Here is a 16762-nt window from a genome sequence, read left to right on the forward strand (position 1 = left end):
GAAAAACATACTGGCATTGCTGATTTTATTTTCTGCTTTGCTAGTCATTGAATAATGGATTTTGTACTGCATCGAAATAGAAATTAATGACTGTGTATTTCAGCTGTGTATTTTTGATAACTTTTCATGTTGGGTTCTGTTAATACTCGATGGCACATGTCTGCTTCTAGTATCTAAAGGTTCAGTAAGGTCTTTAGAATACAACAAAACTCTTTTCTGTTGCATTGAGCTTCAGCCTAAACATTGAGTAAAACCAAAGTGCATCCAAAGATTTTTCCAAAACATACTTAAATCTTTAGGCGCCAGAATAATGCATTCCTTACAAAACTAATTTCATATCCCTTAGAGATAGCATCTCAACTTACTATTTACATTAATACTAAAGATGGAGTTTGTCCATTGATAAATATACAGTGATATTAACATTTCAGTTCCTTTGAAGTTGCCTTTTCTTTCAAGAGATTTTCTTTCAGCAGTCTACATGGTTGGAACATGCCATCCAGATGAATGCATTAATTCATAAGAGGCTTGAGTGTTTACTAAGCAGTATTTTGTCTTCTAAAAGTAACATACTTTAATTTAGAACTTTGAGGCCCTGGGCAATAATCTTTCCTCAAAAAGTAATATGTTATCTTGATTACAACTCACAAATGAACTCTAGATTATGACATGACTTAAAAGACATTAAAAAGAAAGGAAAGCAAACTTGGACAGACTTTCCTTATGTTTCTGTAGACCTGTTTGGCAAGCCTTTATAAGTTGTGATTATTCTATCTAAAACATTACCCTTTATTGTAGAAACAGAATCATATTGTTTTCTTGGCATAATATTAAAAAAACATGTCACATCATGTTTTCTAATTTTATTTAAAGGAACATACAAATTGCAGTCATATTTCAGTTTTATTTCTTTTCCTAACTCTGGTTATGATTGAAGTAAAACAACTTTACTCAGAAAAAAGTAATAAAGTTATTGAAAATCTTTTTTACTATATATTAAGATATATCTTTCTATAGTACAGGTTTTGCCATTCTGTATTTTAAAATATAGAATTCAAACAAGTCTTACAAAATGGTTTTAAAATCATAATTCTGGCTTTAAATGACACTGGATCTTCAGAGAAGGTAGCTAATGGTCATGTACACTGTAGTGTATCAAGGGATCCTAAATTTACTGATTGATTTCAACTATAGAGATAATCTGAAGTAAAATTCCTTGGATCTATAAAGAGGTGGCAAGCATTTATTGCGCATTTCATAGGCAGTCTTGCACTATTCTCTTTAGAGCAATGGTTCTCAAATTTTTTGGTCCCAGGATCCCTTTACACACTTAAAAAATTATTGAGGACCCTGAAAATCTTGTGTTATATGAGTTGTATCTATTGATAGTCACTATACTAGAAATTAAAACTGAGAAATTGTTAAAATACATGTTCTTTTTTTTTTTTTTTTAATGGTTGACCCATTATGTACTAACAGCATGGAAGCTCTGGAAAATTCCACCCTACACTTGTGAAAGAATAAGAGTGGAAGAAGACAAATAACCTCTTACTATTATGAAAATAGTTTTGACTTTGCGAACCCCTTGGGGTTTCAAGATCACACTTTAAGAACAACTGGTTTAGAGAATACCATTGTAACTGAAGATAAGTTTTACGCCTTTAAGGACCGTACGGTCTGTTTACAGAAATGTGAAAGAGTGTAGTTTGAGAACTGGTTAAAAGTTATCCATGAACATGGTTTAATATACAGGCATAGTTCACTTAGCAGTTACCTTAATAGTAACTATAATTGTTTGATCACAGTGGCAGTCTTTCGACTGCTGAGGCAGAAGTTGCTGGGGTAACCCACGAACTACAACTTGGATCTTCAAGTTGGGTATTAACATTAACATTTGCTTCATTAATAAAAAGTGTTTTTTTTTTCTTCCCAAGACAACTGTTTTGAACAACTGTTCTACTAAAATTGATGCTTCCAGGGACCCAGCCCAACAGTGGGGAGAAGGTCACATAAGTGCACTGTCCCGGATCTTACTGCAGCAAGTTAGCTGAGTCCTCGCTGTCAACCATCCAAGAGCTTGAGCTCTAATGACAAAATAGTTACAGTAGATCGTGTCCTAACGTGCAGAGTACATAGCTGGCTAACCTACCACAAGTGCCTTTCAAGTCCCAAAGCCTATATTCTTGACTGATATTAATTTGAAACCTTAAAGTTTTTAAGTCAAGTTTTTAAAAATTAGTTTGGGGTTCTATTTTTTAATTTTAATCACCATTGTGTTAATGTGGAGTCATGCTAGATATTATCTACCTGAAACCTCTCACTCTTTCTGATCATATTAATGGATTCTTTTTAAACAGAGAAAGACAGAAACCAAGTTTGCTATCCAGTAAAAGGAAAGAAGAAGGTACTGGGTTTTATGGATAAATGAAATAAATCTTATGACAATGTATAAATGGAGCCAGTGGGAGTTAAAATATACAAAGCAAATCATAGCATAATGACTTTGAATAGTAGCTACTTAAGGTAAATTAACAACCAATTATTAATGATAAGACTCTAGAACCTGCCTGATGTTAAATTATAATCACAGTGTTCTACTCGAAGAGATTACACATTCCTAATTAAAACTTCATTTCTCAAGAAATGTTGGTTTTCTTAGGACTTTTACTAAGTCTTATTACATAAATGGCCATTCACAGGCATTGGATTTAGTTAATAGCTGTTTTAGTAGATACTAGGTTGGGGGAGGTGTATGTGCAAATAATAATCTGACTCATTGGCAGAGCTGATGTGAAATTGACCCTGCCACAGTTAACTTGCTTTGTCAAGGCAGAGAATCAAATTTTTATCAAATAAAATCAGTGGCACTGCTTCATGCCATTTGTGAGTTCCCTACTTTTCCAAAACAATGAATCCTTTTTGAAGATGACTAAGATGTATGTCATGGAGCTAATACTCTGACATTAGCTCACTGAGTCATACGTCCCTGAGGTTGTGTAGTCATCTTGATCATTCCCTGGCTAGCTCTCACATTTACAAGGGAATATTTCCATCAGCCTTTTCTATCTCATTCTTCATTGTTTTATTTTTATAATATTTACTTTCTTTCTCTTTAGGCGAATCCAAAATCCAGAGATAAAGTTGCATGCACATAACTGCCTACATACAAATATTAGGGTAGATTATAAGTTTTACTTTTGTGAGGTGATCCTCTCAGCCCCAGTCAGCTCTTTTGTGAAGTAGCCTAAAATTTGGAAATGCAGTACTCAAACTGGATGTCTCTGAATATCTGCTAGGAACTGATACGTGCTTTTTGGAGTAGTCTAGCTGTAACATTTTTAAGCAGATCACTGCTTTAGAAAGTAGCTCCAGATAGGTGCACAGATCTGGTTTTTATATAAACCAGATAAAATATATAAAAAATTCTGTCTTAAACTTTGAAAACCCAAACAGTGGCTAATGCACAACAAAATTCCCTCATAAGACCTGAAAAGGAGAAATACCCTTTGGGGAAGAGATGAGTCTAGAAACCACGTAATCTAACAGGCACATACCGACCTCTGGCATTAAATAACACATGAAGAAAGGCTGTGGAGTAACATGAAGGAAATCGTAATCATGATATCTAATTCTGTAAGAGTAAATCACTGAAAATATTTTTAAACGCCTTAAGTGCAATAAAGAAAAATAAATAACCATTAAGCCATTTTGATGTTTTGATCTAAATTAAATTTAAAGAATCAGCTTCCCAGTTAATCTTTCTATCGTTACATTTTCTCCAAAAGTAACTAAATCTTATTAAAGTAACCATAATGCCAATAAATTTACTTAGGTAACACTTTGTAAAACATTTTTGATTCAGTAAAATGATCTAAGCATTCCAATCTTGTAGTATGTAATAAAAGATTTTTTATGGAATAGCTTCCCCAGATACTAATAAAATACAGAACTGGAAATTTTCCTTTGTAGGGCCATAGCTGTTTCATCAGTGAGCATTCACTTAAAAATGCTTAATCTTAAATTTCAAGTAATTAGCCATTTTTGATTCACCAGTAAAAATTGTGCCTTCAAGACCAACATTATAATAGCACAAAATTATGTTGGCATAGTTATATAATTCTTTTATGAGCTACTTCACATTTTGAAACCTTTACTGTTTTTACATTTTCCCTGTAATTTGAGGTATTCAATGTGAGGAAACATGTATAAAGTGGTAACATTTGGGGGAGTTAGTTCTTCTAGAGAAATAAAAGTATTTCTTCTACACTGTTTTTCAAAGATCATCGTTCCCGTCCTGAAAAGTCCACTCAGCAGTGACTCCAAGTTTTTCTCAGCAAATGTTTTTCTATAAGACCAGTGTCAGAAAGCTGAAACTTAATATACAAGTTATTCAAAGACTCAAAGTATTATTTTCCATGGTAAAATAAGCCTTTCCCCTTTTTTATCCTCACATTAATAGAATACAGTGGACTTCTTAAAACACTAAAGACAGATGTTGAGAATGGGACACTTTTAGACAGATAAAAAATGATAGCTTACATTTATTGGAGTTCTTGTTCTTTATAGACAGTGCTAAGAGCTTTAAACATGTTATTTAATCCTCACAACTCTTTGATGCAAATAGTGGTAGTAAGAAAACTGGGACTTAGGTTAAATAACTTGCTTAACGTTACATGTCTAGTAACTGACAGTGCAGGGATTCATTTCATATCTGGCAGACTCTTAAGCAACAAGCTATACTATGTCATAGACAATATAATATAAAAAGCTTTAAGTAGTATAATAATAGAAATACAATGGCTTATTGTAGATAATTCAGTACACTGTGGTGCTAGGGATGAGAACAGTTGCATATAAACACTAATTGCCAGACGGTGGTTGCTAGGGCCTGCGGGGAGTGGAAAATGGGGAGTTTTTGTTCAATGGGCTTAATGAAGTTTGAGTCATGCAAGATGAAAACATTCTAGAGATCTGCTATACAACATTTTGCTTATTGTTGATCTCATGTGCTTATTTGCCATCAAATATCTTTAGTGAATTGTCTCTTCAAATATTTTGTCCACTTTTTTATTGGGTGGTTTCTTATTATTGAGTTCTGAGTGTCCATTGTATAGTTTGGATAAGAGTCCTTTATCAGGTATGTGCTTTGCAATTTTTTCCCAGTTTATGGCTTGTCTTTTCCTTCTCTTAACAGTATCTTTTGAACAAAAGTGTTCAGAAGTCCAATTTATGAATTTTTGTCTTTGATGGATTTTTCTTCTGGTGTTATATCTAAGATTTCTTTGACAAACCAAAAGTCACAAATAATTTCTGTGTTTTCTTCTAGACATTTTATAGTTTTAGGTTTTATGTTTAGGCCTATGGTTGATTTTGAGTTAATTTTTGTATATGACGTGGTGCATGGTAGGTATCAGAGTTTTTTGGGGTTTTGTCTTTGGCATGTAACTGTCCAATTGTTCTAACACCATTTGTTGCAAAGACTATTCCTCCTCCCCTGAATTCCTTTTGCACCTTTGCGCTGTCAAAAATCAGTCACCCATGTATATGGATGGATGTGTTTCTGAACTACTTCTGTTCCATTCATTTGTTTGTACTGATGTTAATTCCACACTCTCTTGATTGAGGTGGCTTTATAATAAAGCTTAAAATCAGGTATTGTTAACCCTCCAAATGTTATTGTTTTGGCTATTCTAGGTTCTTTGGTATTTCCATATGAAACCTTGTAAATATCTACTGAAAAGGCTGCTGAAATTTTGACAGGGATTGCATTGGATCTGTAGATCAATTTGAGGGAAACAGACTTCTTATCAATATTAAATCTTCCAATCCATGAACATAATATATGTCTCCATTCATTTAGATCTTTCTTAACTTCTCTCAGCAATGTTTTGTCAATGTACAGATGTTGAAAATATTTTGTCATATTTACCCTTCAGTATTTCATATTTCTTATACTAAATAGTATTGCTTTTTGTTTTAATTCATAATTGTTTATTGCTAGTATACAGAGGTACAGTGGATTTTTGTATACTGTTCTGTGTATCCTGAAACCTGGCTAAACTCACTTACTATTTCTAATGGCTTTTTTGTAGATTGCATAGTGTTTTCTACATTAGATAGTCATATTGTCTGTGAGTAAAGATAGTTTCTTTTTCTTTCCTTATTACTCTGACTAAAAGTAGTACAATGTTGAATAGAAGCCAAAAGAGCAGAAATCCTTGCCTTATTCTGATCTTTGGGAGAAACCGTGCAGTCTTTCACCATGAGATAAATGTTAGGTTTTCAGTAGATGCACTTAATCAGGTTGAGGTGGTTCCCCTACTGTTGTTAGTTTGCTGAGAGTTGTTTGGGTTTTTTTGTTTGTTTGTTTTTAATCAGGAATTTGTGTTGGATTTTGTCAGTTGGTTTTTCTGTATCTGTGGAAATAATCATAATGGTTTTCTTTTTTACTTTGTTAAAATGGTGAATTACATTGATTTTCAAATGTTAAGCCAACTTTTAATTCCTAGTATAAAATCTACTTGGTCATGATGTATTACATTTTTATATACTGGCCTCAATTTAACATAATTTTATATATTTTTTTGCATCTATGTTCATGAGAGATACTGGCTTGTAGTTTTCTTATAATGTCTTTATCTGGTTTTAATACCATAGTAATGAGAAAGTATCTCTCTTGAGCTTTATAGTTTGTGTAAAATAGATGTTATATCTTCCTTAAATAATTAGTAAAATTTGCTCATGAAACTATCAGGGTCTGGAGTTTTCATTATGGAAAGATTTTAGCTGTCAGTTCAATTACTTTAGTAGATATAACCTATTCAGGTTATGTGTCTGTTTTTTTGTGTGTGGGTTTGTTAGTTTGTGTGTTATAGAAATTTGCCCATTTTATCTAATCTGTTAAATTTATTGGTGTAAAATTATCACAGTATCCCTCTACCCTTTTAATCTGTAGTCATGTTACCACTTATTTCTACTCTCACTGATATTTTATGTCTTCTTTTTTTCCTGATTAATCTGCTTAGAGGTTTAACAGTTTTATTGGGCTCATTAAATCTTTTATTTTCATTAATCTTTTCTATTGTTTTCTTGATTATTACTTCACTTACTTCCATTCTGTTTTTATTATTTCCTTTCTTCTCCTTGCTTTGGGTTTTTTCCTTCATTTTCTAATTTGCTAAGGTAAAAGATGAACTCATTGACATAGACCTTTCTTTTAATATGGGCATGTTAGTGCTATAAATTTCCCTGTTAAATACTACTTTAGCTGCATTTCATAGATTTTATGTTTTCACTTTCATTCAGTTCAAAATACTAATTTGCTTTTTTTCACATTTTAAAATCTGATTTTAGTTTTTAATTAAAGAAAAACTTTATGAATTTTTATGTGAAGTTTACTTTTCTCTTTCTCTTTTTTACAATATAATATACACAGCAGCCATAGTAATCTTTCAAATACTTGTTATATTACTTCCCTGCTTAAAAGTCCTAATGGCATCCCAGCACAACTGAAACAACATTGAAACATTTTTCTATGGCCTGAAAATTTGCTTTTTGATTTCTTCTTCAACTCATGGATATTTCTGGGGTATTTCTAGATATATTTCTGCTGTTCATTTGTAATTCAGTTGTATTGTGGTCAAAAATTATATTTTGAACAGCATGAATTCTTTTAAAGTTACGAAGAATTTTTATGAGCCAAAATATGACCTATCTTGATAAATGTTTCAAGACCTTTATAATACTTGTCTTGGAGATGCCCCCCAAGTTGACTGACTCACTAGGAGGACTAATGGTACTCGGCACATAGTCATTCCTGTAGCTATGCTTTATTACAGTAAAAGGATACAAAACAAAATCTGGAAAGAGAAAAGGTGCATGGGGGAAAGTCCAGAGAAAACCAGAGACAAGCTTCTATTTGTTCTCTCTGAGTGAAGTTATACAACATCCACTTAATTTCTCCAGCAATGAGCTGTGACATGTGTGAAATGTTGTCTACCAGGAAAGTCATTAGGGATTCAGTGCCCAAGATTTTTACTGGGGTCAGGTCATGTAGACCTTCCTGCCTAAAACATATCAAAATTCTAGACTCCCAGAAGAAAAGCGAATATTCAGCATAAATCATATTGTTTATACAAACAATTTAAGCACAGTGAGCCATTCTTTTTAGTTCTGGAAATGGTGGAAATCTCAAAATTCACATTTCCAAACTTCAGGTAAGGGCCAACTTCATAAGCAGACTTTCTAAGGGTAGCAGTCTCAGGTCTATTATGTTAAACTCTTTTCGATATTATAGCGTATTTCCATTTCTCTCCTCCCAGCTTTTATGTTATTGTTATGAGACATTTTACTTATCTAAATGTAATAAACACTGCCATATATAGAGGTATCACTTATCTTTTAAAGAGTTTTGATAAAATCTTACATATTAATCCACACAGTTAACATTTCTAGTGCTCTTCATTTCTTTGTGTTAATCTATTTTTCTGTCTGATGTCATTTTTCTTCTGCCTGAAAGACTTCTTTTTATTTGTTTGTTTTGGGGGTTTTTTTGTTTGTTTTGTTTATTGTTTTTATTTTTGTGATTGAAGTATAGTCAGTTACAATGTGTCCATTTCTGGTGTACTGCATAATGTAAAAATATGGAACACTTTATTAATTTGCATGTCATCCTTGTGCAGGGGCCATGCTAATCTTCTCTGTATCATTCCAATTATAGTATATGTGCTGCCGAAGCAAGCACTGAACTGAAAGAGTTCTTTTAACATTTCTTATATTGTGGGTCTGCTGGTGATTAATTATTAACTTTTTTCAGCTTTTATATGTCTGAAAACTCTGTGTCACCATTTTTGAAAGATATTTTCACTAGGTACTGAATTGTAGGTTGACATGTTTTTTCTTTCCATAATTTAAAGGTTTATTTCTACTGCCTTATCATTTGCATTGTTTCTGAAAAGAAATCTGCTGTCATCCTTACGTTTGTTCGTCTATGCTTAATGTGTCTTTTTATTCTCTGACTGCTTTTAAGATTTTCTCTCTATCACTTGTTTTGAGTAATTTGATTATGATGTGCCTTCATTATCACTTTCTTATTATTACACTTGGGACTCATTGAGTTTCCTGGATCAGTGAGTTGATGGTTTTCATCAAATTTGGAGATTTTATAGCCATTATTTCTTTAAATGTATTTTTTTGTCTCCCACCTTCAAGGACTCCAGTTCTACCTATATTTGGCCACTTGGAGTTGTCCCACAGTTCACTGATGCTCTTTTTATTTTTAAAAATATTTAAAAATTTTTTCTCTCTCTTTTTTCACTGTGTTTAATTTTGCATAGTTTTCATTGCTGTGTCTTCAAGGTTATTCATCTTTTCTTCTGTAATGTCAAATTTGTCACAAATCCCATCTTGTGATATTTTTTCTCCAGAAGTACAATTTGGGTCTTTTATATCTCCCATGTCCCTACCTTTTGAACATATAGAATATAGTTATAATCATGGTTTTAATACTTTTCTCTGCTGATTCTAACATCTGTGTCCAGTCTGAGTCAATTTCAGTTGATTGGTTTTTCTCCTAATTATGATTTATATTTTCCTACATCTTTGCATGGCTGATAATCTTCATTTGGATGCCAGACATTGTGAATTTTACTTTATTGAGTGTTGTTTATGTTTATATTCTAATAACTATTCAACTTTTTTCTGGAATGTGGGTTAGTTATTTGGAAACAGTATGATCAATTTTGGATCTTGTCTTTAAGATTTGATGAGTAGAACCAGAACAATATTTACAGGTATCATTATTCCATACTTTTGAGACAAGATCCTTCTGGATTTATCCAGTCTTCTATAAATTGTGAGGCTTTCCATTCTGGCTGGTAGGAACAGTCACTACTCCTGGCCCTATGTAAACAGCAGGCACTCTTCTCTTTAGTCCTTATACATGTGCCAGTCACTGCTCTGAGATTACTCAACAGTTAACTCTCCACAGATCTTCAGAATTATTTCTGTACGACTCTCTCCTTTCCAGTACTCTGTTCTTTGAACAGTAGCTGCCTTGGTGTCTGTGGATTTTCAGCTCCATCTACTCAACTAAGGGAGTCTGCCAGAATCTGACTGGGTTCTTCCTTCCTGTATTGTGGTCTGAAAATTCTCTCAATGTTGTAAGTGGACATAGGGTTTTCCATCTGTTAGGGATTACTGTTTTTCATTGCCTATGTCTAATGCCTTGAAAACCTTTGTTTCATGTATTTTGTCTAGAGGTTTATTTCCTTGTTTTGGAGTTGTTTTAGGTGGGAGGGCAAATCTAGTCCTTGTTTCACCATCTTGGCCAGAAGTGGAAATTCATGTCAAATTAAATATATATGTATATGGATGAAATGAATGAGAGCATAAATGGCTTGGTAGTTAGAATTGGGTTTTCTTTAAGCCAAAATACATATTTTACCTATAATAATGAAGAATTAAATACGGTCATTGTTTGTACAAAGTAAATCTCACATATAGCACTAGTAAGATGTTAGTTACTAAATGGATATGTGTGGCTTCAGCCTTCTCAGTAATTTCTCTAGAAGAAAGGAAAAATAGTCTTTAAAAAATATATATCCTGTCTTCTCTGGATACTTTCCCTTCCCCCAGCTTCCTGTAGAAATATGATTCTTTGATTGTTGATGTCTTGGCCAGCATCCAGGCCTTGCCTGTGATATGTACAGAGCCTGGAAAATAACAGTTTTTATCCCCTGAATGTCCTGTTATTTAATGACCCTCTTGTTTATGACACTAGCCTTTTAAACAGAAATATATCCCCGAAAGGTGGCAAACAAATGTTTCATTTCTTTTTATTATCATAGTACAGTTCAGTGATTTTCAAAGACCTGGGTTTGCATCCTATAACTGTCTTCCTCTAGCCCTCCTGTTCTGCCAAAACCAAATCTATAAACATTTCTCTGCAGTTGCAAATGGAAAATTCATACTGTTTTCGTTCACAAATTCATTTAGTAAACATTTGTAAATGTACGTTCTCTGTGACATACATCCCCTGCAACAATAACTGTACTAGTTAGTAAGGACTTCCTAGGTTGAGTAATTGTGGTAGGGTAAGTTGATGAAATATGTGGGTAGAAGTGTAGGGTAGATATGATTATATCATATACCTGTATACAGGAGGGGTGTGTGAGATACAAGGTTGTTTATTAAAAGCTTGGTTAAGTACATGGTCAAAAGCAAAAGATGTTGAGAATCTAAACTTAGGCTGTCATTTATTGTGGATTAACTAGGTTCTGAACTAAGAGCTTAAATGTACATTTTCTTATTTTACAGATAACAAAACTAGGCTTAAAGTGATCTGGCAACTCCTCCAAGGTTATGTCACTATCAGTAGCAGTGGAATGGGAAAAGGAAAAAGGAATTCTATCTGAGAGATATTCCTCAAGAATAATTGATAGGACCTATGACAAATTAGATGTAAGGATTAAGGAAGAAGAAATCCTGGTGAATCCCAGGTTTCTGTCTTAGATGATGTTTCATTAATTGAGATAACAAATGGACAATAAAGTCTAAGTTAACAGGAGAGAGAGAATAATTTTCATTTTAAACATTTTAAACTTGAGATATCTATTGGAAATTCACATAGATAACTCTTGTGAGTTGTTGGAAATGCTGTACAGGAGTTTAGAAATGGGATCTGGAATAGAAATATAAACTATCACCACTTAGATGGCTGTGAAATTAGTCTGTTCCTTTGAGATTACCCAAGGAGACCACTAAGAAGAGAAAGCAATAAAATATAGAACCTAGGATTGGCAATATTTTAGGGATGGGTGGAACAGGAGGAATCATTAAAGATATATCAAGAGGAGAGGACAAAAAAAGAACTGGAAGAAAGTGTTATGTTAAGCCCAATAAGGGAATATCTTTCAAAAAGTGAGATTTAGTTAAAAGTGTTAAATACTGAGGAGTGGTTAAGCATAAAGACTGAAAATAATTCATTGGACTTAAAAGTTAGAAAGTTGTTGGTGCCTTCAAAACAAGTTCAGCAGAGTAATATGGGAGGAAGCCAGGTGAGAATGAGTTACTGCTACAGAAGTGAAGATAGTACACATGGCTCTTTCAAAATGTTGAGTGGTAGAAGGAAGAAGGGACATAAGTCAGAAGCTCAGAGTGCTGAGGGCTCAAAGAGTGTATGTTCTCAGTATACTTTTCATGATGTTTTGTTTTAAATAAATGTATGTGAGAGGGAGGGGATTAGGTTACACTGGGTGTCTTTTGTGGCTTAGTGATATGCATAGTGGTAGCAGCTACCACAGTTAACAAGCAGACGCTGTCCCAGGCTCACAAAATGTATTAACTCATTTTAATCCTCACATGTCATGATTATCCCTGTTTTAAAGATGAGGAAAACTGAGATATCAAAAACATGTAAGTATCCTAAGTTCCCACAGTTAGTAACAAGGACAGGATACAGACCATGGCATCCTGGCTCTGAGTCTGCAGTTTTACCCACTCTGGTATATGCTTCCCTGCTGACCCAAAAAGTGAATCTGCTTTATTTAATTTTTTTTTAAACAGAAGTTACCTGGAATGAACATTTCTCAGGCTACTATCTTTAGATTGTTTTTTAGGACCTGCTTCAAATTGCTTTACACTCTTCAAAAACTCATTTCCTGAGGTAGGAGTACCTGCCTACTGTAGTCCTGTTCCTGAGTGCCGTAAATAAACAAGAGTCCCTAAAGAGATTTGACTCTTGCAAATGGGAGAGTGAGCCTTCTGGAAACTCAGTAGACAAATGAGTTCTTGCCTTGGTTTAATAAGAAAAAAACATCGGCCTGTTTTTTGACTTGTGTTTGGTGCTAATGTGAGACAAGGTTTTGTTTGAAGCGCATGTGTTTTTCTTCTGCTCTCTGCAGAGAATAGCATGCATGGCCTAAACCCTAAGAATAAGCCTGAAATTAGCTTTTGATCTGAGGAACAGAGGTGCTTCCAGGCTAGACTTTACAGTCGTTATGGAAGAATGTGAGGAAATACAACTCTGCTCCTGTTTGCACAGACCTTGGCTGTGTTACATACGCCCTTTCTTCTCCCAGTCCTGTGACTGACTTCTTTTAAGATGATTCATGGTTGTTTTCCATGAGTAAACATGCTTTAGTCTAAATCCAGTTAGAGCACTTTTGCCCCCACTTCCCCTTCCCCTTTTCCCGCTGCTGCAGCTGTTTATTTGCATTTCGACAAACTGGTCTGTTAGCCTTAATGCACTCTTGTTTGTTTTTTAAATGTTTACTCTTTACCTTAGTTAAAGTAAGGTCACTTTTCTCGATAAGCCTAGATATATAACTATTTGAATTGATAGTCTCAAAGAGACTGTTTCCTAGAGAGAATTCATTTGTCTGTCACAGGCCTAATTTGCATAGGGGGATGCACACAGTGATCTGAGTCTGGGGTGATTATTAAATCCCTTTAAAAAACTGCCTTTCAAAGCTTGTTCTGTTTGTGTGCCCCGTTGGAATGTTTTTCTTTTTTGTGTTTTTTCCTTTAACATTTTCTTAGGAAAATTTTCAGATATACAAAAAAAAAAGGAAAGAATTTTACAGTAAATACTCGTGTACTCACCTTGATATATCATTTGTATTTGATTATTTTATCACATATCTATCCATCTCTTTAACCACCCATCCTTTTTTTTTTTTTTACAAATTTCAAAGTAAATTCCAGATATCAGTATGCTTTAGAATGTTTTGAGAAGGATGGGATGATCTTCCTGCTCTGTTGCTGCCCTGGGACTGCCACTTCTTGGGTGCCAGGGGTAAGAACCACATCTGTGACTAAATGTATGGATTAGGTCATCTTTTTTGCCTTAGCTCAGCTATAGTTGCTGTGGTCACTTCTCACTGGATTATTTCAGTGGTTTCTGCCTTAGAAAACCTCTCAGAAGCCAGCTGATATTCCAAACAAAGAATCACTTATTTAGGAATATAAACTCCACAGAGAGTATTCATTACCTCTGCATCCCACAGTGCAGGCCAAAGTTCCTTGTTCATATGCCCTAAATTTATTGTTGGTACATAGGAAGCGTGGCTTTCTTTTATTGTATTCATCTGAGAAAAGCCTTAGGTTCTGAGGTACAGAAGCTGTTTCTAAGCTGTTCCTGGTGTCTGCAGTTGTTGTACCATATGGTACTGGGATAATTTTGTCTGTTCTTCCCTTGAGGCTTTTGTGAATTGATTACATTTTTAGAAAAATTTTAAAATAACTTTTTAAAATGTCAAAGCTTTCTCAGTAGAATAAAATATGATGAGAGATTACGTCAATGTGAGAACAAGTTATCTTAATAGAATTTTTCTCAAAAACTTTGGCATTTAAGTTGATTCTGTACTTATCCCACATTATAAGTTGGCATTGGTCATATTCGTGAAAGTCCCTTTTGATACTAAAGGTAATCTCAGACCGGAAGAGATAAGTCTGTTAGTTTAGAAAGCAGAAGCTCTTCTCTCTCTGGAAAGGTTATTTCTGGCCAAGCATGTAGTTCCTAAAGGGAAACACAGTATAGGTGAAGGAGAAAGAAGTTAGCCTAGCCAGTCAGCTAAGTCTACTCAGTCCTGGTCATCAGTGGTATAACTCGTATCACATTCAGATTTAATAGTGATATCCTAAAGAGCGGCAACATATTGTAATAGAAAAAAACCGTGGGTTTTGGAGTCAGAATTAGGTTTTGATTCTAGTTCTGAAACCAGGTGTGTGAACTTAGATCTCTCTAGGCCTAATCAGACTCATCTCAAACCAACGATCTATTTTCTCCTTCCTTGCTGGGAGTCCTACAACTGCTCAGTCTGAACTCAGAGTGTCTGTCTCAGTGTCTGCTCACCAGAGGCACACAGATACCCAGAAGAACCCCTGAATGGTTAGCAGCCCCTACTATTAAGTGACATCGTGGAAAATGGTGGAGTGAGGAGTGCCAAGGATCAGTCTCTCCACTGAAGCAACTGTTAAGCTGGCAAGTCTGATAAGTCAACTTTTTCAGAACTCTAGAACTGCTAAGCAAAAAAAAGCATATTATGAAACAGTGTCTATAGTATGACCCCATTTTTTGTTTTAAAAATAAGTACATACAGTACAGACAAAATTTAGGTAGAAAGTGAATTGTATTTCTCTCTGGCTGATGGGAGTAAAATTATTTTGTTCATCTGCTCTTCCTAAATTTTCTGTAGTGAATATATATCACTTCCATTAAAAATAGCAAAAGTAAAATAGAACAGTTTGGCAGCTTCTCCAAAAGTTAAAACATGGAGTTTCCATATGACCCACTCCTAGATATATACCCAAGAGAATTGGAAACATATGTGCACAAAAACTTGAACATGAATGTTCATAGCAGCATGGTTCATAATAGCCAAAAAGTGGAAACAACCCAAATGCTTGTCAGCTGATAAATGGATGAACAAAATGTGCTATATCCATATAATGGAATATCGTTCAGCAATAAGAAGGATGAAGTACTGATACATGCTGCAACATGAGTGAACCTCAAAACATGCCAAGTGAAAGGAGCCAGACATAAAAGGCCACGTATCATATGATAACACGTATGTGGGATGAACACAATAGGCAAATCTTTAAAGGCAGAAAGTCTCAGATTGTCAGGGGCTGGGGGAAACGGGGACTAGAGAGTGACAGCTAATGGGTATATGGTTTTCTTTGGACAATGAATTCAATAGTGATGGTTGTATAACTTTGTGAATATACTAAAAACCACCAAATTATGTGTTCTAAAAGGGTAAATTTTATGGTATGTGAATTATAACTCAGTAAAATAATGTTTAAGAAAAGTAAAATAGACTGTTAGCTGTAAGACACTAGAATTAATTTTTTAGCAAGTTAAAATCTAGTTTTTCAGTTAATTCTGTAATTATATATTTTTGAAAAGAGTACATTTTGATAAAGAGATGTGACTCAGTAAATTGTAACTATGTAGCTGTATCTCCATAACCTTTTCTTTTAAATAAGAGTGTTTACATGTATGTGTGTGTGTGTGTTTCCTCATCCTATTTTATGATGTGTAAGTGGTTTAAGTATGTTCTAGAATAATATGAGCAGTGTATATAGATCTGATTTCCCTCTTTATTAGTTCTCCTTCTCCTGTCCTCATCCTCTTCCCACCCCTGGCCTTTAATCTGCAAAATATAAAAAGGAGTTAGAGTGTAATACCTTATTTTTAATTAATTATTTCAGTAAGCACTTAGTGAGCATCTACTATGTGTCAAAGCACTGTACTCAGCTTAAAGATACAGAAATGAAATGTTGGGTAACAGATAAAATGATACATCTCCAACTACTCTTAAAACAGTTAAGAAAGTATTTAATTCAAATAAGGGAAGTTAGGCAGGACTTCTTCGTACCATTAATATAGAAGGTGGAACTTTGAAACCAAGTCACATCTATTGTGCGTTTTTAGAAGACCTCTGAAAGTAGAGCTCATGCTTGGCCTTAGCACATCTCACAACTACATCAACACACACACACACAAAACCCATAGGAGAAGCAATGGGATCTGACCCCAAGAAGTGTGTAAAAACCAAAAATCTTTTTTTTTTTCAAATTGGCCATACAGGTATAAAGGTAATAGGTGAAAGTTTGGTTTCTACCGCCTTGATTGCTTAACATGTTGAAAACCTTTTAAAACCATCAGGGCTTTTAGAAGTTTTCCCATAATGCACTTCCTAGATTAAAAAATGCCATCACAAACTTAAAGGAATTTCTGTTTTTATTGGTATTT

At 34.2% G+C, this 16762-nt stretch overlaps 1 protein-coding gene and 1 non-coding gene across 6 annotated transcripts in view; one reads left to right on the top strand and one right to left on the bottom strand.

Moving 5' to 3' along the window:
* TANC2 (tetratricopeptide repeat, ankyrin repeat and coiled-coil containing 2) overlaps positions 1 to 16762 on the top strand; it is a 309551-nt gene that overhangs the window by 207206 nt on the left and 85583 nt on the right. The gene's annotated exons all lie outside the window — the stretch shown is intronic.
* LOC116283750 (U6 spliceosomal RNA) lies at positions 8637 to 8743 on the bottom strand. Its single transcript, XR_004193461.1, has one exon. It is a non-coding gene; the product is annotated as a U6 spliceosomal RNA (small nuclear RNA).

Source organism: Vicugna pacos, chromosome 16 (genome assembly GCF_048564905.1).
Source record: "Vicugna pacos chromosome 16, VicPac4, whole genome shotgun sequence".
Lineage (NCBI taxonomy): Eukaryota > Metazoa > Chordata > Mammalia > Artiodactyla > Camelidae > Vicugna > Vicugna pacos.